At 33.5% G+C, this 25,099-nt stretch overlaps 1 pseudogene; it reads left to right on the top strand.

Moving 5' to 3' along the window:
• Positions 1–296: 296 nt before the first annotated feature.
• Positions 297–2,380, top strand: LOC112790109 (uncharacterized; annotated as a pseudogene).
• Positions 2,381–25,099: the final 22,719 nt, after the last annotated feature.

A 25,099-nucleotide genomic window follows, 5' to 3' on the forward strand; every position in this document is an offset into this window, starting at 1 on the left:
TTAAATTAATTTCTGAAATATTTATCGTTGAAATATTTTAATAAACGGAAAAGTCTAGGGGACCAGCAGTTTTATTGAATTTTGGCCAGCATGTAACCAGCAGAGAAAGGTGAGCCATTGAATGAAATTTCACACCAATCTCACACCATCAAATCATCATTGATGGCTAGTTGATGGCTAACAATCACAAAAATTGCTGGCCCCTAGCATTGCTCTTAATAAACCACTAAACGTTGCTCCCCAAAAGATCGGACTTAGTCCGCCCTGGTAACGAAGCTCCAGTTCTCTAACCATTCCTCCTTCATCTGTGTGTGCGTAATTGTTGTGTCTCCAAATCGGTTTGTACAAACTGCACAGCAATCTTTCGGTTCAAGTTTAAAATAATTTCTCTTCTTCACTCACAACGAAACCGCTTCTCGTCCCTGGTGAGGCTTCTAGGATAGCCTGCGGCAGCACCACCGGGACCCGCGGCGCCACCTTTTCGTTCTCTGCCGGCAGTGACTCCGGTACAGGAAGACCGCCTGCCGTATCGGCACCCCACTCAGTCGTCATCTCATAGCCGGTAACTCCTCTCTTCTCCTCCTTCATTGATATCTCCGTTCTCTGATTTTCTTCTAGAAGTTGTTTTAAGTTTGATTCATTCTAAAATATCAATGCAGAAAATATTCTGACATTCTTGAAATTTGAATTTATTATTTTATTGTATGCTTTGTGCCTTTTATCCTGTGGAGCACCCAATGCAAAATTTTGTGTAAATGTCGTTCCAATTCATAAATTAGGGTTTAACGTCTTATTGTGTTTTTCTTTTTCGTCTTACTTTCGTTCGAAAATATGGATTGGTGTGTCTAACAGAATAGAATAAATACTAGCAGGAGGAAGAAAATACGCAGAAACACCAAAATCCAGATTATAATCCAATTAGTTACAGCATTTGCGATACAACCCTGGGCTTCATTTTGTTCTTGATCGCTGTTTGCCATGTCTTAAAATCATTGCCCTTTTTTGTTGCTTCTAAGAAGTAAAATTATCATTCTGTCTTACTGCTAATGCTGAAATTTTTCTGTAGCTATCTGTTGGTAACACAATTTACTGTTTTACTTTGCCCTTTTGAAGCTCTAGATTTAAATAACACATTTTTTCTACTACTTTCATCTTGTGATAAATTTTATTTCCCTTTTTGAATTTTATTGTCATATAGGTATAGCCTTATTTTCTTTGCTTATAAAATGTCAATTCAATTCTTGTAAAACCAAAACTTGCATGCTAGGATGGACGGCGTTGTTATCCACAAACTGATTTTTCACAAACTCTATGCAAGTTGATATATGGTGATGTTTGTTGTTTGGACTTACCTGCTAAATTACTCGATCAGAAGTGAAACATGAAACCAGAACTACTCTAATCTTTCTTGCTATTGGGATAAGATGTTATGTTTAACCTAATGCTATAAGTAGTTATTATAATGTTATTTAGATTGAGATTGCCATATTTATGAATCATGTTATCATATTCGGTTGCCATGGCTTTCATGTATTCACAATACAGTGCTTTCTTCCTTTTGCTTACATTTGTCTGCATGAACTTGTAGTTATGGATGTTGAAGATGCACAGAGTGAGGTATCAATTTCTTCTGGTGTTTTCAATTCTGCATATTCACAACAGAATGAAGTTGTTTCTCCAGAAGATCTTGCTTGGATTGATTCCTGCCTAACTGAAGATCTTAATGTTCCCGAAAGTAGTTGGATCCATGTGAAAAATGCTTTATTAGAAATTATCAGTTCCCAACCTCAATCTTTTTACACTGGTATAGAAGACACTGAAATTCCCCCCTCTGCTGTTGAAATTAATCAGAAATCGTCAACTTATCATGTGAACCATTCATTGGAGCCTTCTTCGACTTCTGATGTTAACCCACTTACTCTAGCTGCAGAAAGTAGTGCCAATGAGAATCTAGATAGTGAAGAGAGAGTGACTTTGCAATCTTTAAGTCTTCATGGAAATCCCTTTCGCCAACTTATAATGAAGACTCAAAGGAGAATGAAACCTTTGATTTCAGAATTAATCTGGATTCTTCTGCTTATGATGTGGAGGACATGTCTGAGAATATTTTCAAGATATGGGATTTGGATGTCCAATCCGAAGAAGGTGAACTTGTTAAACAGTTGGAAAAAGCCCTTTCAGAGAGTCCCTTGCAAATGGCTCCATCATCTTCCGAAAATTCAGGGAAGTGGAAGGATTTCTCACTTGACGATCTTATTGGTGGTATGACTGATTTGTCTATAGATAATTAAGTATGATGTTAGATGATTTATGTTCGTGACAATTCTTCTGTGAAGTTATATTTATCCTACTCTTAATTACCAAAGTTAAAAGTTTAAAACGTCTCTTGCTTCTAATGTTGTTATTGTTGGTAACCGTGATTTTTTTCTTGAATCTAATGAAAACTTCATCTGATTGCAGTAGTATATAATGGAACCATTGAACTGTGAAGGCATAATATGGTTGTTTTCGGAATTTTCAATTTGTTTGTGATATCACATGAAGTTGGACAACTTGAGCTTATTATTCACTCTTGACAAAAGCACACTGATTGAAAAACGTTGACTCGAGAGTAGTTAAAATGTTTAGGCTAATTTAAGTATTTAACTTGAGAGTTATTAAATGCTTAGTGCATAAGTTAGTATACTATAATCAAAGAATACGGGTATAAGTTAAGCAAGATTTAAACATTCCCAAACTAATTTTGCATGGTTAGACAAAGTGTTGAATACAAAACGACATATATTATTGGACCATAAGTGTATAATGGAGCTGTATTTGAATAAAAGGTACTAAGTTAATGTTAAAATTGATTCAATTATGTTATGATTTGAATTTTGATGTTTGTAATGAATTAGTTTCTTTTTCCCTTTTTCTTTCTTAATGTGTTTGTACTTTGTAGTTATAGACTTGAAATCAATTGCATAGCTTGGAATGAGTATAAAAATAAGTAAATACGTTTACAACTGATAACTACGATCTACAAGCACAATAATTAAATAGAGAAACTGGTACAGAGAATGCGCAAGGGTAAAAAGTCTATTTTACCCGTACAAATCACTTCCTAACCAATTTTGGACGCTTAATTTCAGTTTGTCAAACTTTTACTACAAAGGGTACATAATGTTCCAAAAATCCAAAGAAAGGATTTACTCAATCTCAGAATTTTGGGCGTGCTTGTTGCACAAGTAATCTCACCGGCACGTCTGAACTCTGAATACCTTAATTAAGCACTTGAATCTCATCTAATCTCATCCTAGTTAGCTAATGAGCAGTAAATTTCAAGCTAATTCAAACCCTAACTTGGTTTTGAACCTCAATCCCTCAATTTACCAAAGATTAAGCTTAAATAGCATCAAGCTCCACAAAATCAGCAACAACAATATCCGATATATATCATTAAGGATTAGCGACATGCAATATGTTCATATTATGATCCAAAAGTTTTAAGCCATGTCCCAAAAAAGATTGACCTCCTTGTTGGACCTACCAATATCAACCCAAAACCAAAGAAGATTGATCCAAGAACACCACGAGTTAGTCTACCCGACCTACTCGGGCCATGGGTACCAAGCCCTGAACCTGACCTGACTTGTAAGAGCAAGTCATATCTCCCTTTCCACTACTTCGGCTATTATCTACATGGGAATATCTATGCAACGTGGTTTAACATCACATGTAGTAAGGGAATAAACCACTAATTAACTCCGAAATTGATCTCTATAAATAATGACCAAGTCATCACATCCTTTATAAATACCCATCAAATTTAAGTATTTCTCAACTCATTCTAAACATAGCTTATTTAAATCTTGCTGACTTTGACATTGGAGTCCTTTACAAGTATCCCCATCTATTGTGATGGAGTTGACATAAAGTCATCCCAAACAAATTCACCACCATCTCTAACCTCTTTCACAAAGATTAATTACTTACAATCCATTTCAGGTACGTCTTAGAACATTGGTGTTATTGCCAAGGACTTGGAGCTTAACCCTTGATAATGGTGGATGATAAACATCAAGATGGATGCACCGCGTCCGACTCTAGATAAAGAAGTGACCACTGCAATGACGATTAGGCGTAATCTGTTCCCCATAATTCCTCAAAAAATAAAAGGAATGAGGTGGATACAGAGTGAATTCCCAAGTGCACATCCTAGAAGGAGTAGGGAATCAAAATTCTACCGAGAGCTATGTATAAGAAGAGACATAGAAGACAAAATAAGAAGATTAAAAGTCGAGCTGAAAGGAAGAGGAGCTTGGGATGATGGGCACATGACCTACTTTGGATGTGATGACCTATTTTTCGTGGAGATCATGCGTGTAAAGGTCCTCAGGAACTTCAATAGACTGGACATGGATCTCTATAACACATCGACAGACCCACGGAATCATTTTAGTAATTTTAGAAGTCATATGTACTTGGTCGAGGCTTTTGACGCGACTCAATGCAAGGCCTTCCCTAGAACCCTAACTAGGGCAATGGCAAGGTGGTTTGACAACCTTCCCCCAAGGTCGATAACTTGTTTCGATGAGTTAGCTAAATTTTTTTTACTCGCTTTTCAATCCAAAAAGACGAGACAAAGCATGCCCCGAGTTTACTTTAGGTAAAGCAAGAAACAGGAGAATATTTGAGGGCATACGTGGAAAGATTTAACAAAGCACGCCTAGAAATTCAGAGTCTGCTAATGGATGCAGGCATCATGTGGTTAGTCAATGGCCTTAGAAATGACCTATTCTCATAGTCAATCTCAAAGAGGAACCCAACTTCTTTAGCTGAGATACAGGAAAAAAGTTAAGAAGTATATCAATATAGAAAAGATTGCTTAAATCAGGAGGCCCAAACAAGGTCGGGAGAATATTATCAATTCAGGGACAAAGATAAAGACCAAAACAAAAAGAAGGACAAAATTTCGATCAACCTCGAAGGTATCACTCTCACACACCACTACGTGTATCCCTGGTAGATGTCTACAGAAAAATATGCAACATCGAAAAGATACCACCGCCTTGGTCAATTAGAAATAAGAAGGGAGGAAGTCAGATGGAGTATTACATACCATTGGATTTATGACTATTCTACCAATGAGTGCTATGATATGAAGAATGTGATTAAAAATTGGCTAAAGAAGACAAGTTAGAAAAGTACCTTGCTACAAAATTGTCAAACAATAAGAGGAAAGGAGAGCCTGAGGCAAAGAAAGATCGACTGATCACATAAGGACCCTAGAATGACATGTTCGCATCATTGCAGGAAGATTTATTGGAGGTGGCACAACTAAGTTGTCTAAAAATATTTTTCAAATAAGTCTACCAAATTGGGAAAACTAGTACAAAACAAAATCTCTCCATTATAACTTTCACCTGAAAAGATGTCAAAGGAGTAGTCCCTGGTCACAGTGACCTTGTAGTGATGACAATAGTCCTGGCCAATGTCAACCTCCACAAGACATTAGTTGACCAAGGGTGTTTTGTAGACATCCTCTACAAACCTACCTTTGACAAGCTTAGGTTAGAAGAAAAAGAGTTAAAAGCATACCCAGACATCCTATTTAGACTAGGAAAAACTCCTATTGAACCTCTTGGGTACATAATCCTTTGTACCACCTTCAACAAAAGTCCCAAATCTTACACAATCAACGTTGACCACATCATGGTAGAAACACTATCTCCCTACATTGCACTAATAGGTCGAACAACATTGAATTAAGTAGCTGCAGTGCTATCTGATGAAGAAGAAATTGTCGTTAGTTATAGAATTTCACAAATAAAACCTCGTTGCAAGTATAGTTCTAAACCAATAAATAATCCTCGCAATAAAAAATTTGGTTGTCACAAGTAACAAACCCCAAATGAAAATTTACCGAAGTATTCAAACCTCAGGTCGTCTCACAAGGAATTGTAATGAAGTGCTCAATTATTGACTATGAAGATCAAAGGGGGTTTGATTTATAATTGGCAAGGAAATATAAAAGCAAGAAAGTAAACAAGAAGAACTAATAAAATAAAGGACGAAACTCTTGGCTAGACATAGGTAATTGAGATCACCATCATTGTCTACGAACTATATATTGACAATTATGAGGAACCAAACTCATTCAGTCTAACTCCAAAAGCTTTAAGTACGTAATATCTACTCCTAAGCTTGAGGTACGTCAAATGGCTTGATCAACATCAATCCATAAGTCCTACCCTAGCTACTAATTGACTTAGTAGTAGGCTAGTGTCAATGGTTATCAAATTGACTACATAGGGTTCTCAAATCATCAATTCAATGAGACCCAATGACTCAAGGTCACTCAATTCCCTTAGCCTAGGCCAAAAGTAAAGGAAACTACTCAAAAACTAGAGAAAACATTTCATCAAACACCTAGAGTGCAATAGAAGTAAACATCACAAAATGCAAGAATTAACAAGATCCATAACCATCATGAGCAAGAAATTAGCAATACCAATGAAGATAAACATAAAAGAAGACATGGAAACATAAAATTGCATTAGAAGAAATCAAGACCAACAAAAGTTCATCAACATAAAAGAGAGCAAAATGAGAAATTAACAACTAAAACTAGAAGATCAAAGATGTAATAACAAGAGATTAAAAGGGAAAGCTAAATTAAAACAAGACTCAAAAGTTGGATCTAAGAGAATTTGACCTAAACTACTCTAAATTCTAGAGAGAATGGATAGCTTCTCTCTCTAGAATTCTACCTACAACATGATGCAAAACTAAATTATGCTTACTTGGTTCATTCTCCTTCAATCCTTGGGTTCAATTGCATCAGAAATGAGTTGGATTGGGCCCAAAATTCTTCAAAAGTCACTGGCCACGAGTTGTCTTTAATGAGTCATGCTGATCCACCCACGCGTGCGCATGGAGGACGCGTACGCCTCCTTGAACGCCAGGAAACTATGATAAATTTTATATCATTTTGAATTCCCGAATGTTAGCTTTCCAACACAACTGAAACTGCCTCATTTGGACCTCTGTAGCTCAAGTTATGATCGATTGAGTAGGAAGATGTCAGGCTTGACAGCTTTGCAATTCCTTCATTTCTTCATGAGTTCTCCCACTTTGCATGCTTTTCTTCATTCCTTCAACCCAATCTTTGCCTTCTAATCCTGAAATCACTTAACAAATATATCAAGGCATTGAATGGAATTAAAGTAAATTAAATTTAGCTATTTTAAAGCCTAAAAGCATGTTTTCACACTTAAGCACAAAGTAAGGGAGAATCACAAAACCATGCTATTTCATTGAATAAATATGGGGAAAGTTGATAAAATCTCCTAAATTACGCACAAGATAAACCGTAAAATTGGGGTTTATCAAACCTCCCCACACTTAAACTAAGCATGTCCTCATGCTAAGAATAAAGAAGGACAAGAAAAAGGGTATGAACATTTATTCAATGCAATGAAACTATATGAACCTATCTATATGAATACAACTAAATGCAAAGTGATTCTACCTACTTGGTTGAAAATGAATCAATCTCCAAGAACATATATAAACAAGTAGGGCATAGATAGTATGATGATTCATGAATCCCACCAATTCAAATATATCAAAATGAAGTTCAAATAGACTTGCAAGAAGAAAGCTCATGAAAACCGGGAACAAGGAATTGAGCATCGAACCTTCATCGGAAGTGTATCCGCTCTAGTCGCTCTAGCGTATAGGGTCGATCACTCAATTCTCTTCTAATCATGCTTTCCATGATTTGTTTTTCATCTAACAATCAATAATTATTCAATGCATGCATACATTCATCATGAGGACTTATTCATAGGTTGTAATGGGGTTAGGGTAAAGGTAGGGATGTATATGGTCAAGTGAGCTTGAAATTTGAATCTTTGATTAACCTAAGATCTCACCAAACACATATAACAATCTATATAATTCTAATACAATACCTAGGTACCCATGATTCCCACTTTTTCATATACTCATGCATTCTCTTTAATTCACATTCCATATGCATTGTTATTGTTACTTTACTTTGGGGCATTTTTATCCCCTTTTTATTGCATTTTATATATATATATATATATATATATATATATATATATATATATATATATATATAGTTTTGTTTCTTTTATTTTTATATTTTTTTCTACATTTTTTTCACATTTTTTTTCACAACGAAGTACATACAAACGTATCAATGCATATGGTTTACACATTTAATGCATGAATATGTACCCAATTTCCAAAATCTTCAACAAAATTAAAAATTACACTTTTACCTCAACCAATGTCCCAAGTTTTTCATACCCAAATGATAAACACTATCACTAGTCTAAGCTAATCAAAGATCCAAATTAAAGACATTTATTATTTTTCACTTAGCGGTAGTGATGTGCTATAATTAAGATCAAAATGGATTCAATAGGCTCAAAATTGGCTAACAATGGTTGATGAAAGATAGGCTATTTGGGCAAGTGAGCTAAATGAAATGATGGCCTCAATCATATAAATGCATGTATTCATGGAATAATAGACATATGGAATCAAACAAATCAAAGATTACAATTATAGAAGGAGAATAATACACACAAGAATGAAAATAAGTGGTTATAAGATGTAACCACACAATTAGGCTCAAAACTTACAAGCTTGTGTTCTTAGCTCGAAAACCATGTTCCAGAATAAATTCTTCAAGCAAGTCCAACAAAATTTTTTCAAATTGGTAGAGTGCCCTATAGATAGTTTCTTGGAAAAGAAGTCATCACCCAAACCAAGTAGTCCTAACATAAAAAGAAGTGGTAAAATATGTACAAATTCTAACTAACATGCAACCTATCATGCAATGCAACAACTAACTAACAAAGAAAATTAAGAATTGGTGTTGAAAGAAAGAAATTGTTACCCATGGAGATCGGTCAGACGACCTCCCCACACTTAAAAATTTGCACCGTCTTCGGTGCGTGCAAAGAAAAGCAATGTGGACGGGTTGCTACAACTGTGGAGCTTCCACAAAGGATTGTGCGTATGAACTTGTTTGTTGCCCCATTTAGAAGCCTTTCCATTCCTTTTCTTCTTGGTGGCCAACCTAAAAGGAAAGAAAAAGACAGAAAATTAAGCCTACAACAAAGATATCAAAGCAATAAAACATAGGGGGGCCAATGCCAAATAAGAGTAAGGTTCTCACTACATGTTAGCTACGCATGTAGGTGAGAAAACAATGTGAGCAAAGGCATATTAACTAGTACTTGATGCAAGAACAAAGTTAAAGCATGAAGAACACTTATGAGCATCAAGTTTAAATAGGAACTGACACAAACAAGATTATTCGTAAGCATGAGAGCATTTGATCCTATCCTAACTCAATGATAATGAAGCGTAAAAACAAAGAATAATGAGTTAGGAAGGACTAAAGCACTAATCTTGTGTGTATATCAAATATCACAATAAATGCAACAAGTCACAGAGCACTAAAATAATACAAGAGATTCTCAACAATTGAGTATAAGAGTTCAACACCATTATTAAAATAAGAACATAGAAAAGAAAGGAAAAACAAGTTACAAAAATAAAATTAAAAATGCAATGAATGAAAATGAACAAATGCAACATGCTAAAGGAGAATGAAAAATAAGAAGAATAAGAAGTGGAAGTTTGAAGAGAGTGAGAAGAAGAAAGTAAAAAAGGAAGAAGAAAGAAGAAAGAAAAGAAGAGAATAAGGGAATAGAAAACAGGGCAGAAACAGGGAAAAACAGCGCGTCGACGCGTAAGCGTCGCCCACGCTTACGCGTGGGTCACCGCTGTACCTTTGGCACAAAATGGGCACAAAGTGGGCACAACTCTCGGGTTTTAGTACCAGGAGTTGTGAAACCACGCCGACGCGTACGCGTATAGCAAGCTTGTGCGTGGATGTCTCTTTTTTTTTAAAGATAAGAACAGAAACAGAACACTCTCCTAACCTATAAACATTCTAATATAGTCAAAATTACAATTCAACAAAAAATCTTTTTGGTTTTTGAAAAATTTTCAAATACAAAACAAACAAAACTTACACTTCAAGCAAAATACAATCTAACAACAACTATTCTAATCAAAGCATGAAAGTAACAAACAACCTATCAATAAAAACAAAATGCATAAGAGTATAGAAAATAAGAAAAAACTATCTACAATGGCAACTCAATTCATTCATTGATTATATATACAAGAGAGTGGAAAGAGTTTACCATGGTGGGGTGTCTCCCACCTAGCACTTTTAGTTTAAGTCCTTAAGTTGGACACTTGGGAAGCTCCTTGTCAAGGTGGTTTATGCTTGTATTCATCCTTGAACTTCCACCAATGCTTGGACTTCAAGTAAGCTCCAAATTTCAAAATCCATGACACCGAGCCTTGATGAAGTTCCACACAAGCTAAGGGCTCCCAAAATTGATCCTCATATATACTCGGATCCCAAATTTTGTTTCCACACCCATCTTCAAGTTGATCAAGACAATTCCATTTGGGTGGCAAGTGATTCGAATTCTCAAGTAAACACCAAAGCATGTTCCTAGACCATTTCAATTGAGGACTATACCAACCATTGCACTTAGACCTTGAGTTTCTAACCATAAGGGACCTTGATTGGCATTTCCACCCACTAATCAATTTTCTTTTGCTCTTAACCCCACAAAGAGCTCTAAGTTGCCTATCCGTCTCAAGCAAACCATATTTAAGTGAGAAAGTAAAGCTTAGGGATAGGAATTTTACCCACTTGAATATTGTGTTGGATGGTGACTCAGGAATGGGTGTCTCCAATGGTCTTGCAAGTTCCACTCCCTTGTGCTCTTCTTTGATTATCTCCACCTCTTCACAAGCTTCCTCAATTTCAACATCTTCCTCTTGGTAGCTTCCTTCCAATTTAAGCTCTTCTTCATTGCTTACCAAGGGTATGGGAGGTTGTGTATCTTCTTCTTTGATCTCAATTTCAAGCCCAAGGGGAGAGGATTCAATTATAGATAAGAAATTATCAATGATTGAATCCATCTCTTGATCAACCTATTCTAATCTTTCATCACTCATACTATGCCTTGGAGGTTGCGCATTATCCTCCTCAACATCAATTTCAAGTTCAATGGAAGAAGGTTCAACAACTTCCATAAAATCTTCAACAACATCACTTGGTGTGGAACTGTTCTCAAGCTTGAAATCCACCTCTTGTTCAACTTTGCCTAGGTCTTCAACCACTTCTTCTTCATTAACAATTTCTTTCTCTTCCACTTGTTTCACGACACACTCCATGCTCCGCTCTTCGGTTGATTCTCTACATTCATCCGTGGAGATGCTTTGCTTGTTGCATGAGTCCCATGATTCCAAGGTGGCCGTAATGTTGGCAAGTTTAGCCATGATATCTTCATACATCTTTTGGGCTTCACCTTGCTCTTTTTGATGGATGATTGCTTGAGGCTGGTCCATTGTTTCCTTGAAGCAATCCATTGGCTCTTGTTCCACTTGACCAACATAAGTAGGATCATATTGCTCTTGGATGAATGGATATGGGTGTTCCTCCATGGAGGGTTGTGGTGGAAAGAAAAATTCATTTTGTGGTTGAAAGTTATCATACATGGGAGGTGGTTCATCTTGGTAAGAATAGTGAGGTGGTGGTTCTTGAGGGTATTGGTGGTGAAATTGGAGTGGTCCTTCATATGGTTCATATGGCTCATAAGGTGGTTGGTATGGTAGATATGGGTTAGGGTCATATAGAGGTGTTTAGTAATAAGGGGCTTGTGAGTATAGTGGTTCAAAATTATGTTGAGGAGGTGGTTCATAAGCATAGGGTGGTGGTGATTATGATTGACAACTACAATAAGGATCATCACACACACCAGATTGATATGCATCAGGAGTGGGATTATACCTATGAGTTTTCGGAGGAGATTGTTGCTAAGAAGGTTGATCAATCCCTTGAAGCTCCTCCCATCTTTGATCATTCCATCCTTGATGCTCATCTTCATTGAAGTTCCCATTTCCTACAACATAATTTGAGCCAAACTCATAGCCAAAGTGAGGGTGAGAATTCATAATAGCAAATAAAAACAAAAGCTAACAAAACAAGCAAAAAGGTCCTAAAACTAACAAAAACTAACAAACAAGTAAAAGGCAAACATTTCACATATTCACAACAGCCAATAACATAACACCATTGCAATTCCCCAGCAACGGCACCATTTTGATGAAGAAGAAATTATCATTTGTTATACAATTTCACAAATAAAACCTCGTTGCAAGTATAGTTCTAAACCAAAAAACAATCCTCCCAATAAAAAATTTGGTTGTCACAAGTAACAAATCCCAAATAAAAATTTACCAAAGTATTCAAACCTCGGGTCCTCTCACAAGGAATTGCAATGAAGTGCTCAATTGTTAGCTATGAAGATCAAAGGGGGTTTAATTTATAATTGGCAAGGAAATATAAAAGCAAGAAAGTAAACAACAAGAACTAATAAAATAAAGGATGGAACTCTTGGCTAGACATATGTAATTGAGATCACCATCCTTGTCTACGAACTATATATTGACAATTATGAGGAACCAAACTCATTCAGTCTACCTCCAAAAGCTTTAAGTACGTAATATCTACTCCTAAGCTTGAGGTACGTCAAATGGCTTAATCAACATCAATCCATAAGTCCTAACCTAGCTACTAATTGACTTAGTAGTAGGCTAGTGTCAATGGTTATCAAATTGACCACATAGGGTTCTCAAATCACCAATTCAATGAAACCCAATGACTCAAGGTCACTCAATTCTCTTAGCCTAGGCCAAGAGTAAAGAAAACTACTAAAAAACTAGAGAAAATATTTCATCAAACACCTAGAGTGCAATAGAAGTAAACATAACAAGCTTCAAGAATTAACAAGATCCATAACCATCATGAGCAAGAAATCAACAATAGCAATGAAGATAAATATAAAAGAAGACATGGATACATAAAATTGCATTAGAAGAAATCAAGATCCAACAATGGTTCATCAACATAAAAGAGAGCAAAATGAGAAATTAACAAGTAAAACTAGAAGATCAAAGATGTAATAATAAGAAATTAAAAGGGAAAGCAAAATTAAAACAAGACTCAAAAGTTGGATTCAAGAGAATTTGACCTAAACTACCCTAAATTCTAGAGAGAAGGGATATCTTTTCTCTCTAGAATTCTACCTACAAAATGATGCAAAACTAAACTATGGCTACTTAGTTCATTCTCCTTCAATCCTTGGGTTCAATAGCATCAGAAATGAGTTGGATTGGGCCCAAAATGCTTCAGAAATCGCTGGCCATGAGTTGTCTTTAATGAGTCACGTTGATCCACCCACGCATGCGCGTGGAGGACGCATACGCCTCTCTGAACGCCAGGGAACTATGGCAAAATTTATATCATTTTGAAGTCCCAGATGTTAGCTTTCCAACACAATTGGAACAGCCTCATTTAGACCTCTGTAGCTCAAGTTATGATCGATTGAGTAGAAAGAGGCCAGACTTGACAACTTTGTGATTCCTTCATTTCTTCATGAGTTCTCCCACTTTACATGCTTTTCTTCATTCCTTCAACCCAATCTTTGCTTTCTAATCCTGAAATCACTTAACAAATATATCAATGCATCGAATGGAATTAAAGTGAATTAAATTTAGCTATTTTAAAGCCTAAAAAGCATCTTTTCACACTTAAGCATAAATTAAGGGAGAATCACAAAACCATGCTATTTCATTGAATAAATGTGGGAAAAATTGATAAAATTTCCTAAATTACGCATATGATAAACCACAAAATTGGAGTTTATCAGTATCCACTCTCCACCTATGCATGAAGTTTCTGACGAAGGTTGGATAGCCACCATTTATGGATACTAGAAGCTGGGATGTAAATGCTATAATTAAAGTTTTAACTTAAAAAGCAGTCATGCAAGTAAAAAAGTCAACACCATAGAACTTTAAAGTCTTTGAGTTAAGGAAGAGTAGGAGCCACAACCAGAAGGAAAATTAAAGAAGTCCAGATAGGCAATGGAGTTAGAAAAATAACCAACGTTAGGGAAAAAATTGAGGAAAAATTGAATAAGGATCTCATCAGCCTACTAAAAAAGGACACCTGCCTTTTTTCCTAGAAGACATTCAATATGCAAGGTATTTAGCCCAACCTCATGAGCCATAAATTAGATGTGTATTCAAGATCTTGACTAATACAACAAATATGACAAAAGCTCAATCCAGAAAGAGCCCAAGTCATGGAAGAGCGAGTCCAAGAATTATTAGAGGATGGGTTCATCAAGGAAGTCAAGTACCTATTATGGTTGGCCAACATGGTACTAGTAAAGAAGGAGAATGGTAAGTGGAGGATGTGTATCGACTATACTGACTTCAATAAAACTTTTCATAAAGATCCCTACCCGTTACCAAACATTAATGCCTTGGTGGATTTAGTGCCAGGATACTAATTTCTATCTTTTATAGATGCTTACCCGAGATACAATTAAATTTTAATGTATGATTTTGAGCAAGATAAGACTTCGTTCATCACCCAAGTGAAAATTATTATTACATATTATACCCTTTGGATTAAAGAATGTGGTAGCCACCTACCAATAACTAATACCTCATCTCGGAAATCTCATGAAACTTTGTGTAGATGACATGTCAGTAAAAAAGAAGGGATGAATGACCTCTAATGTCCGACCTTAATGAAGGTTTTCAAACCATATAATAGCATGGGATGAGACTCAACCTAGCCAAATGCACCTTCATAGTGAAAGTTGAAAAATTTCTCAAATTCATGCTAACCCATGAGGAATCGAGGCTAATCCCAACAAGTGTCATGCAATCAAAACGCGAAGATTATGACCTACTTGAAGGAGGTCCAATGATTAAATATAAGATTGACAATACTTTCATTCTTTTTGGTTGGATCAATACTGAAGTTGTTACCCCTATTTTTAATTCTTAGAAAGGAACATGACTTTTCATGGACGGAAGAATGTTAACGAGTTTTTCAGTAGTTTAAGAAATTTCTCTCTCAAACACCCATCCTTACCCGACTTGAGGTCGATGAGGAACTCGTCCTATACCTAGACATAGTAGAAAAGGTTGTAGCATCAGCCTTAATTTGTGAAGATGAAACATGTTAGCAACTAGTGTACTTCACAAGCAAAACACTTTATGGAGTTGAGTTGAACTATTAAAGAATTGAGAAGTTTGATTAATGCACTAGTTTTAGCTTTTAGAAAGCTGCAACTTACGTCCAAGCTCACACAATAAAGTTCAGAACTAACTAACCCATGAAAATATCATGTAGAAGATAGATGTAGCAGGAAGCATTCTACAATGGGTTGTAGTACTTTTTGAGTTTAACTTAAAGTATGATTCAGGGACTACAATCAAATCCCAATAACTGACCAACTTTTTAGCAGAGTACAGAAGAGACCACGGTAGTGAAAGTCTGACCACTTAGAGCATTTGCATCGAAGAATCATCTAACAATGTCGACAGTAGTATAGGGATAATCTTGTAGAATGAGGAGAAAGTTGGTTGGAACTGTCATTCAAGTCAACTTCAAAGTCTTGAATAACCAAGAAGGGTACGAGGCCATGCTCATCGGACTCTGGCTTGCAGGAGAAACAGGCACTTTGAAAGTAATAGCTTTTAGTAACTCGCATGTAGTGACTTCACAAATAAATAGTGATTACTAGGCCAAGGATCCCAAAATAAAGCACTACCTAGAGAAGACTCTAGCTATGTTTGCCAAATTCCAAGAAGTCTCTGACATATGACATGGGAAGAGAACAATCAAGTTAATACACTTTCAAAACTTTCAAGCATCAAAGTAGGTGACAATAATAAAAATCTAATTCAAGAGACTTTATAGGCTCCCTCAGTAATAAAGGAGTCTAACAACTAGGAAGTGCTTCCTGCATCTGGGATAAACTCCGGATGAATGAATCCCTACATTGAATATCTCAAATTTGACATACTTTCCAAAGAGGAGAAAGAGGCAAGAAGATTAATAAAGGAGTTCTGACACTATACTTTAATTCGAGGCATTCTGCACAAAAGGGGGATATCAACTCCTCTACTCAAATGTGTCCCAACTTCCAAGATAGATAAGATATTAGATAAAATTTAAAATGGTACCTAAGGAAGTCATTTGGGAGCAAAGTCACTTGTAAAGAAGGTGCTTCGAGTTGGTTTTTGTTAGCCGACCTTACAAAAAGCAAAAATATGCCACCAACTTTGTCAGGAGATGTCCGCCTTACCAGATGCACGCAAATTTTCACGTCGCACCACCCAAGGAGCTCATTATTATCATCTCGCCTTAGCCCTTTGAAAAGAGAGGTTGATCCTACTCAGACCTTTTTCACAAGCATAAAATGAGGGAAAGGGAAGGAGGCAGTGCTGCTGCGTGAATTAGAGTTAGGGGAATAGGGAATAGGGAATAAGGGTTTTGTTATTTGGCTAAAGAGCATAACTTAAATTTACCATTACTGCATCCTCACTCTCAATCACAAAAGTATTTTGAAGAAAAATAGTAGAAAATTTAAATTTTTTAGTAAAAATTTTATGGCCACACTTTTTAAGAATACTGAAAGAGTTAAAAGAAATGAGCACGCTTTAAAAATGTAACGATAACAAAAATATTTTGTTATACTTTAAAAATGTACATGTTTTTATCTATGACCATGCTTTTAAAGCGTGATAAGAAAAAATGTACCCAAATCTTTAATCAATCTTCACCTTCATAAAAGTGTGGCCATTGACCTATTTCGACCATGCTTTTAAAATGTGGCAAGAAAAAATGTGGTAACGAAAATTTTTTTCTTGTAGTGAGTTTACTTAAAAATTATAACATTAGATGCTTATCTCATTAATGACTTGAAAGTATTAAGCCATTGGTATTTAAAATTAAATAGACCAAATAGATAACATGAAAATATAAAGATGCTTTATTATAAAGGGGTTCACTTAAAAGTAAGGCATTAGATAGAAGGAGACTTTCCTTTTAGTTTTATAGAAAAGACTCATTTAGGATCATAATAATACTGATGATATATTTTGATCTTGAGTTACTGTAGATGGATATGAGGAATTATTTCTTAGTAATAATGTTGATGAGATTGGTATGCAAAAAATTGTGTCACATGATTCAAATAAGAATTATATCTATAGACTCAAGAAAATTTTTTGTCATTAGTACTTTATATTTCGTCAAATTATTATCTTATATGATTTTGGATAAACGTGATTGGTGATTGTGTACTATTTCAATAGGAGTAAGTATATTTTCACTAATGTTGTGTGTCAGTGACATGCAGAATTGCAAATAAATTTATATGTCTTTAATTTTAAAGGAGACAAGTATAATCTCATTAGATGACTCAAGAAAATTATAAATTTCAAAATACATAAGGTTTTCTTTGCTTCAGTAGTAATTTGATGGATATTAAATTTGTACACTTCCTACTATTGTGTATATTTTGGAATATTTGAACAAGTTAAGAATGAATCACTAAATAGTATTCAAACAAATTTTGTTAGAATAAAACATTATATATTCACATATATGAAGTCAAAAATAAAATTAAAGATCATTTGGATCCATGAGCTAATTTAAAGAGCTCTCTTGAATAGGTGTTAAGAAGACACTTATTATTCTTTTCACTGAAGCATTTGAATATAAACAACCTTTTGATAGCATCTAATTAGGTAACTACAAACACTTGTCACTAATTATGAAAACATATTTAAAAGACCACTTGATTTATTTTGTACTAGTGTGTCAAATTGTAATATTTTAAATTGTTAAATAAAAGAGTTCAAAATGTTTAAGTGTCTATTGATCATATTAATACAAACTTAATAGTCAATAGATACATGTATATTTGTTTAGTAAGGAACAAAGATCCGAGATCTTTCATGTGAATACTATTCAAGTGGGTGTGATTCATTTTGTGATATATTATTTTAGTAAGAGTGTGCATTCAGATATGCTTATATGGTTTAGTTATGAACATAATTGTTTCTACAGAAGTAAAGTATTTGGTTTAATTTTTTTTTACTTTAATTTATGACCTCATAAAATTTATTAAAGTTGGACCATTTAAAAGTTAAACAAGTATGCATGAGATCAATTTTGCATGTAATTTATAAATTTTTTCATTCAAACTTGATCTATGTCATGAGATATATTGATATGGTGACTAGGGGTGTAAGTTACCAAATCGAACCGAGAATTATCACAAAATTGAACTGAAATTTACAACAACCGAATGAAAAACCGAAAAAATCGGTTTTTTTTAATTAAATCGATCAGTTCGGTTTGGTTTTTGGTTGACTTGGTAGAAATCAAACCGAACCGAGGGAGCTGTTCAGTAGTTGCTTCTTTTTACATGTTTACCCTTCAACCTAGTAATAAAAGAGTCTATCAGTCCAAATCCCTAACTTTCTTTTCCTTTCACGCGCAGTCACCCACTCACCTACAACTCACTTCCATCTTCCATTCGTCCTCCTCCGACCTCCATGGTTGAGAGAATGAGAGCCTGCCAGAGCCAGAGAGCGTCGTCCACCATCAAGAAAGTTGTCCATCGTCACTCAAAGTCGTCACAAGTTGTTTATTCATCTCCATCGCAGGCGTAGCAAAGAGCTGGAGAGCGAGCACCGTCGTCTAGCCCGTAGCGTCGTCCAATTTGCGCTGTCATCCAATCTGTGTCGTCGTCTAGTCCGTGCCATGACAACAAACCCTAAGCCAAGCAATCCAGTCCAATCTGTCACCGAGCAGTCCAATCCGAGCCCTCTCCTACAAGCTGCAAGTCAACATTCAACAATGTCTTCTTCGGAGGTTAGAATTTGAATTTCAATTTTTTTATGGTTGATTAAAGGCACATATATTATTGAGTGTCGACAAACGCTTTCTGTATTCTGTACATTGAAAGTGTCTCTTACATTTTTAAAATAAATCAACTTTAAATAAATTAACCAATTTAATTTGTTATCAAGTTATCAATTTGTTATCAACTTATAAATTGTCAAAGTTTATAAAATTCGGCAGCCTAAACAAGTATATTATCCTACAGAACTTGCATCCTAAACAATTAGTTACATTGAATAAAATTTTTGAATAAAATGATTGTTCCTAATTTTTGTTGCTAGTCTCTCCTTAATTAGAAAAATGATTTTGATTAAATTTATTGTTCCTAATTATTGTTACTGGTATGTTCTTAATTAGAAAGATGAGTTTGATTAAAATGATTGTCCCTAATTGTTGTTGCTGGTTTGTTATTGATTAGGAAGATGAGTTTGACTGAAATTATTATCCCTAAATATTGTTGCTGGTCTGTTCTTGATTACGTTGATGAGTTTGAATATAATTATTCAATAAAATTGCTGTATTTTGTTGTTAATTGTTATGTTTATATGCAGCCAACAAGCAATGAACAGCCCAATGAACCAACGCCTAAGTTGGAGGTGAAAATATTGAGTCTGTGGCACGTTCTTCAACGGACAGCAGTGTGCTTACCAAAACCCCACCTCATTCTAGATCAAAGGAGAGGAAGGTTGATTCAACTAACGTGGCTGCAACTCCGGAAGCGAATCCTACAAATCCAGCTCCAAGCACTATAGAAACCGATGAAGAGGATGACAAGGATGATCCCAATGAAGGTAACCAAAAACCTTCTAGACCTAGGTCTTGGACTTGGGAACACTTTACAAAGGATCCTAAGTTCAAGCCATCACATCCTAGGGCTAAATGTAATTGGTGTGGTGCATCATATGCATGTGAATCCCATAGAAATGGTACAACTAATATGCAATATCATTTGTTGAACCAATATAAAAAATTTCCTAGGGACTCAGGTGACCCTAGTCAAACAATCCTTACCTTTTAACAAAAAATAGACGGGGATGGGGTATTTACTTCAGTTATCTTTGATGCTGAAATGTGTAGAAAAATCCTTGCTAGGATGATAATTGTTGATGAGCTACCGTTCAAGTTTGTTAAGGGAGAGGGATTCAGATTCTATAAGTATTGTACAACCTAGGTTTTCACTTTCGAGAAGGATCACTGTTGCTAAGGATTGTTGAAATCTTTATATTAGTGAGAAGAATAGGTTCAAAATTGTGTTCAAACAACCAAATCAATCTGTTTGTGTAACTATTGATTGTTGGACTTCTGTGCAAAATTTGAATTATATGTGTCTCACTGCTCATTATTATAATTGAAAATTGCAAAAGAGGATTATCAACTTTTATCTTATTAAAAACCACAAAGGAGAAACAATTGGTAGAAAAATTGAGATGTTTTTGGGATGGGAGATATCTAGAGTGTTTACAATTACTGTTGATAATGCTAGTTCTAATGATACTATAATATCTTATCTAAGAACTAGAATAGAAGATTGGAATTGGCATCCTTTGAAAGGAGAGCATTTACATGTTAGGTGTTTTGCACATATTTTTTATCTTGTTGTTGATGATAGATTGAAAGAGATGCATGAATCTATTAGCAAGATGAGAAATGTTATTAGATATGTCCGTGCTTCACCTAGTCGCATGAATAGGTTAAAAAATTTTATTAAGGAAGTTAGGATACAAGACAAGTGTACTGATCAACTCGATATTCCCACTAGATGAAACTCTACATACACTATGCTTGAAAGTGGTTTGAAGTTTCAAAATGCGTTTAAGAAATTAGGGGAGAGAGATACAAAATATACTCTAATGCAAGGTGGTATTCTGAGGAATCCTGATTGGGACAATGCAAAATACTTTATGAAATTCTTGAAAACTTTTCATGATGTTACAAAAAGTGTGTCTGGTAGTTTGTTTGTGACTTCTTCTCAATATTTTCATGAGTTTTGTAAGATCTTGCGAGTGTTCAAGGCTTCTTGTAGTAGTCGAGATCCATTACTTGAGAGTATGGCTGGGATGAAGTTTAAGTATGATAGGTAACATAAAAAATATCAATATGATAATTTTTGTTGCTGTGGTTCTTGATCCTTGATGCAAGTTGAAGTTTGTGAACTTTAGCTTTAAAAAGCTTTATGATAAAGAGGATGTTGATTTTTTGGGTGCAAAAGTGAAAGAGACCTTCTCCAAGATGTTTGAGTGCTATGTGAATGTAAATAATGGGGTAGATCTTTTATTTCATCAACAATGGATGGTGCATCAGATATGGGAGTTTCTGATAGCGACATGGCTGGTGTTTTTTTTACGGAGGTACATTTTTATGAGATCATCAATAAGAATGAGATGGATTTGTATTTGATGGATGGTTTAGAGAAGTCTCGTAATCAAAATACTTTTGACATAATGAATTGGTGGAAGGTGATTTTCAATAAGTATCCTATCTTATCCCAAATAGCTAGAGATGTCTTAGTAATGCCAGTCTCGACTGTTGCTTTAGAATCAGCTTTTAGCACTGGTGGAAGAGTGCTTAACAACTATAGGAGTTCTTTAACTCCAAAGATAGTTGAGGCACTGATTTGCACACAAAATTGGCTTCGTGCTTTTCCAATAACAACTTAATTTGAGGAGCTTATTAAGGAGTTTGAGAAATCTAAATTAGGTATGCAAAAAAGAAATTTGAGGTTTCTTTCATAGTTTATGTTTATAATTTATAATCTATACTGATTTCTTTGTTTTATTTTTGTAGAAATTGCACCAATCAGAAAAGATGATGATGAATCAGGTGTGGATTCAGATTAAGTATGGTGGTTGTTTTAGTTTTTTTTTAGTTTTAAAGTGGCTGTTTCGGTCTTTATTTAGTTTTAAAATGTATCTGTTTTTGTTGTTTGTTAGAAATTTTTAATTTTCTTTGTTTTTATATTTGATTGTTGGAACAAATTAAAATTATATTGAATTTGGATGTGATGTATTTTTATTATTTTAGTTTATTGATCATTTTAAACTTTATTTTATGGTAATTTAAATTCTGTTTATTAACTTTAAATAAATAAAAAAATTGACCGAACTAAACCGTTATTAATTTAGTTTGGTTTAATTTGGTTGTGTCACCAACAACAAACTAAACGGTTAATGTTATTAAAAAACTGAACCGATTACACCCCCTAATATTGACTATTATGATTTAGTCGTAACTTTAACATGGCAAAAATTGTGGTAGTTCCATAAATAGCAAATATATGATATGCATCAAATTACTAAAGTAATAAAAAAAAAAGCATTGAGGATGTGTACATAAAGTTTGGGATATGACTATTTTATGATAATATATATGTCTAGTGCAAGCAGAAGATTGTCGGAAAAATTTATTTTCTTATTTTATTTGGTAGCTTATATACATATATATAAATAAGTATAATCATGTTAGCTATTTTATATTTTGACTTATATCAGGTGATTTTACTATTGGTTTAAATAAAAAAGAGTCCAATTTATTTACTGATTTAGGTCAATAAAATAAAGCTAATACTATTTTATTTTATTTGGAGTTTTATAGTTTAATGAAAACTAATAGTTAAATATAAATAAAATTATAAAATTTTAGTCTCTATCACATCAAAATTTTGTAATCTTTGTCCTATAAATTATTATTTAATCTAAAATAAGAATTAAGTATATTTTAGTTAAAAAAATTAAAAAAAGTACAAAAATCAATTTTTTTTAATTATACTCACTAATTAAGATACAATTTCACTTTTAAATATCTCATTCTTAATAATTTAATAGAGATAATTAAAATTAAAAAATCTAAAAATTTTCTAACACATCTCTCTCAATGGTAGGGCTGCCTAGCTAAGAGCCTGTTTGAAAACCATTTAACATGAGAAAAGAATTTTATTTTCTTTAAGAAAAGAATTCATTTCTATTTAAAATTCAATTTCATAATTTAGAATAACTATAATATATTAATGGAATAGAATTCAAATTTAAAGAGTGTGAGAATTGATTTGGAAATCGAACCCTTTTTGGTCTGATTTACAAATGAAGGAAAAATGGAATTGAAAATCTCAAAAAAATTCAAATAATTTATTTTTAGTTGTTCCAAAGTAAGGATCAAAATTCAACTCTTGAGTGAATTTTAATTCCTAGCATTCCAAACAATTACAGAAAATACTTAAACCAACATTTTTGTGGATTACTCAAACGAACATATATGGTGAAATTGGTTAAAATTAAGCCGGGAATACTCATTCATTTTTCATATAGAACTTTATTTAAAGGCAACTATTCATATGAAGATATCAAAAATATTTTTTCATGATGATTCTTGTTTAAAAAATATAATTTATTTGTTTAGCAACACTTTAAATAAAAATAGCAGTTTTATTTTAAATGAAAATCAAGTCCATATAATCTATCATTCAATAGTCAAAATGATATTCTTCACAAAATGACAATCATTAAATCTTCATTAGAGTAACCACCTTATTTAAATATCTATGCATAGGCATGTATATTAACAATCTAATCATCAAGTATGACACTCGAATGAGCATACACAATGGAAAGCGGCGCAGTTTCCTTTAGCTGTTTGGCTGTGCTTGTTCTTACATTTTGTGTCACATACATCTACTTTGCAACCTATTTCTATCCAAGAATCAAGACACGAGTTTCCCTCATGTTCTCTGTGGCTTACTGTTGCTGATGTCAAACCTGTGAAACATCAAAATAAACGGATTTTTTTATTTAAACTAATTAAATATATTATTTATCAAAATTACTAATACACTAAATATTTATTAATATATATATATCTTTACACATTTTAGATACTGTAATTCACGACATATTAAATACATATCCCGAATATTCAGTCATCGGATTATGGTTTAACAAAAATTGAATGTAATAATTTTTGTTAAACTATAATCCAATAATTGAATATCTAAAATATATTTAATGTGTATTTTTAGATCACAATATCCAAAATATGTAAAATAAAATTGTATATATTAATAAATGTAAAATAAAATTGCATATATTAATAAATTGTATATATTTTATTAATTTAAATAAAAAAAATCCCGAAACAAACTAAGCGTTAAGTGAGAAACATTGAAACAACAAAATACAGAATATATGAATAGTTGAATACATCAGACGATATCGATATTTCAAAATAAATAATAATATGAATACAATTATGCTTTGGACTACTAGTTCATCTTTTACCATTTTTTATTTTTTTTTCTCTGTTTGGCACAATATTACATGGGAATTTAAAATGAAAAATTCAGAGAATTTTTTCCTCTTACTGAACAAGATCTTCCCTAACTTTTAGACCAAATGAACATCTTATTCCACTTCTTGAATATACCGAAAAAGATTTATTTAAATAAAAAAAAGTAAATTTGTCAGTTTAAATTTTGATAAAGAATTCAAGTGAAATAAAAAAAATGATTAGAGACAATATTTTGAGACATAAAAGTTGTTAAAAGATAAAAGAAATTTGAAGTTTATAAATTAAATATCAAGTGTATGAAGCAATATATACCTAAAACCAGAAGGGCAACTAAGAACATGTTTGTGAAAGTTAACTTCACCATCTTTCCCACAAGCAGAGAGGATCAATAAACTCAGCTTTGATATATATATATATATAACTGTGAAGCGGTATATATCGAATGGTGCGTATATATATAGATTTCAAAGTGTAACTCAAAAATGTGTGCTCAGTCTTCACCGCTAAATTATTTGATAAATTTAATTAAAAAAATAATTATATGACTAATAAAATTGATCATTTTTATTAATATTTGATAAGTTTTAAATACTAAAATTTTAATTCTAAATTCTAGATACTAAATTGTAAATTCTAATAGCATAAAAGTAAGGTATTTATTTATTAAAGCATTGACTAAAAAAATATGAAAAAGTTATTAGAATTTCTTATTTTTTATTATTACTTTTAGTTATATAAATCTTTTTTTTTAGTTTAGTAATCTAATAGTATAATTTAGTTCATATTTTTAAATATTAATGACCAAAAATAATAAGTTTTGATGGTATTTTAACTTTTTTTTATTGGCTAATATTTGCTAAATAATATTACCCTCTTATATATTTTTTTTAAAAAAATATAAATTCGATTATTACTAATAATTATATT

This window comes from Arachis hypogaea, chromosome 3 (assembly GCF_003086295.3).
Source record: "Arachis hypogaea cultivar Tifrunner chromosome 3, arahy.Tifrunner.gnm2.J5K5, whole genome shotgun sequence".
Lineage (NCBI taxonomy): Eukaryota > Viridiplantae > Streptophyta > Magnoliopsida > Fabales > Fabaceae > Arachis > Arachis hypogaea.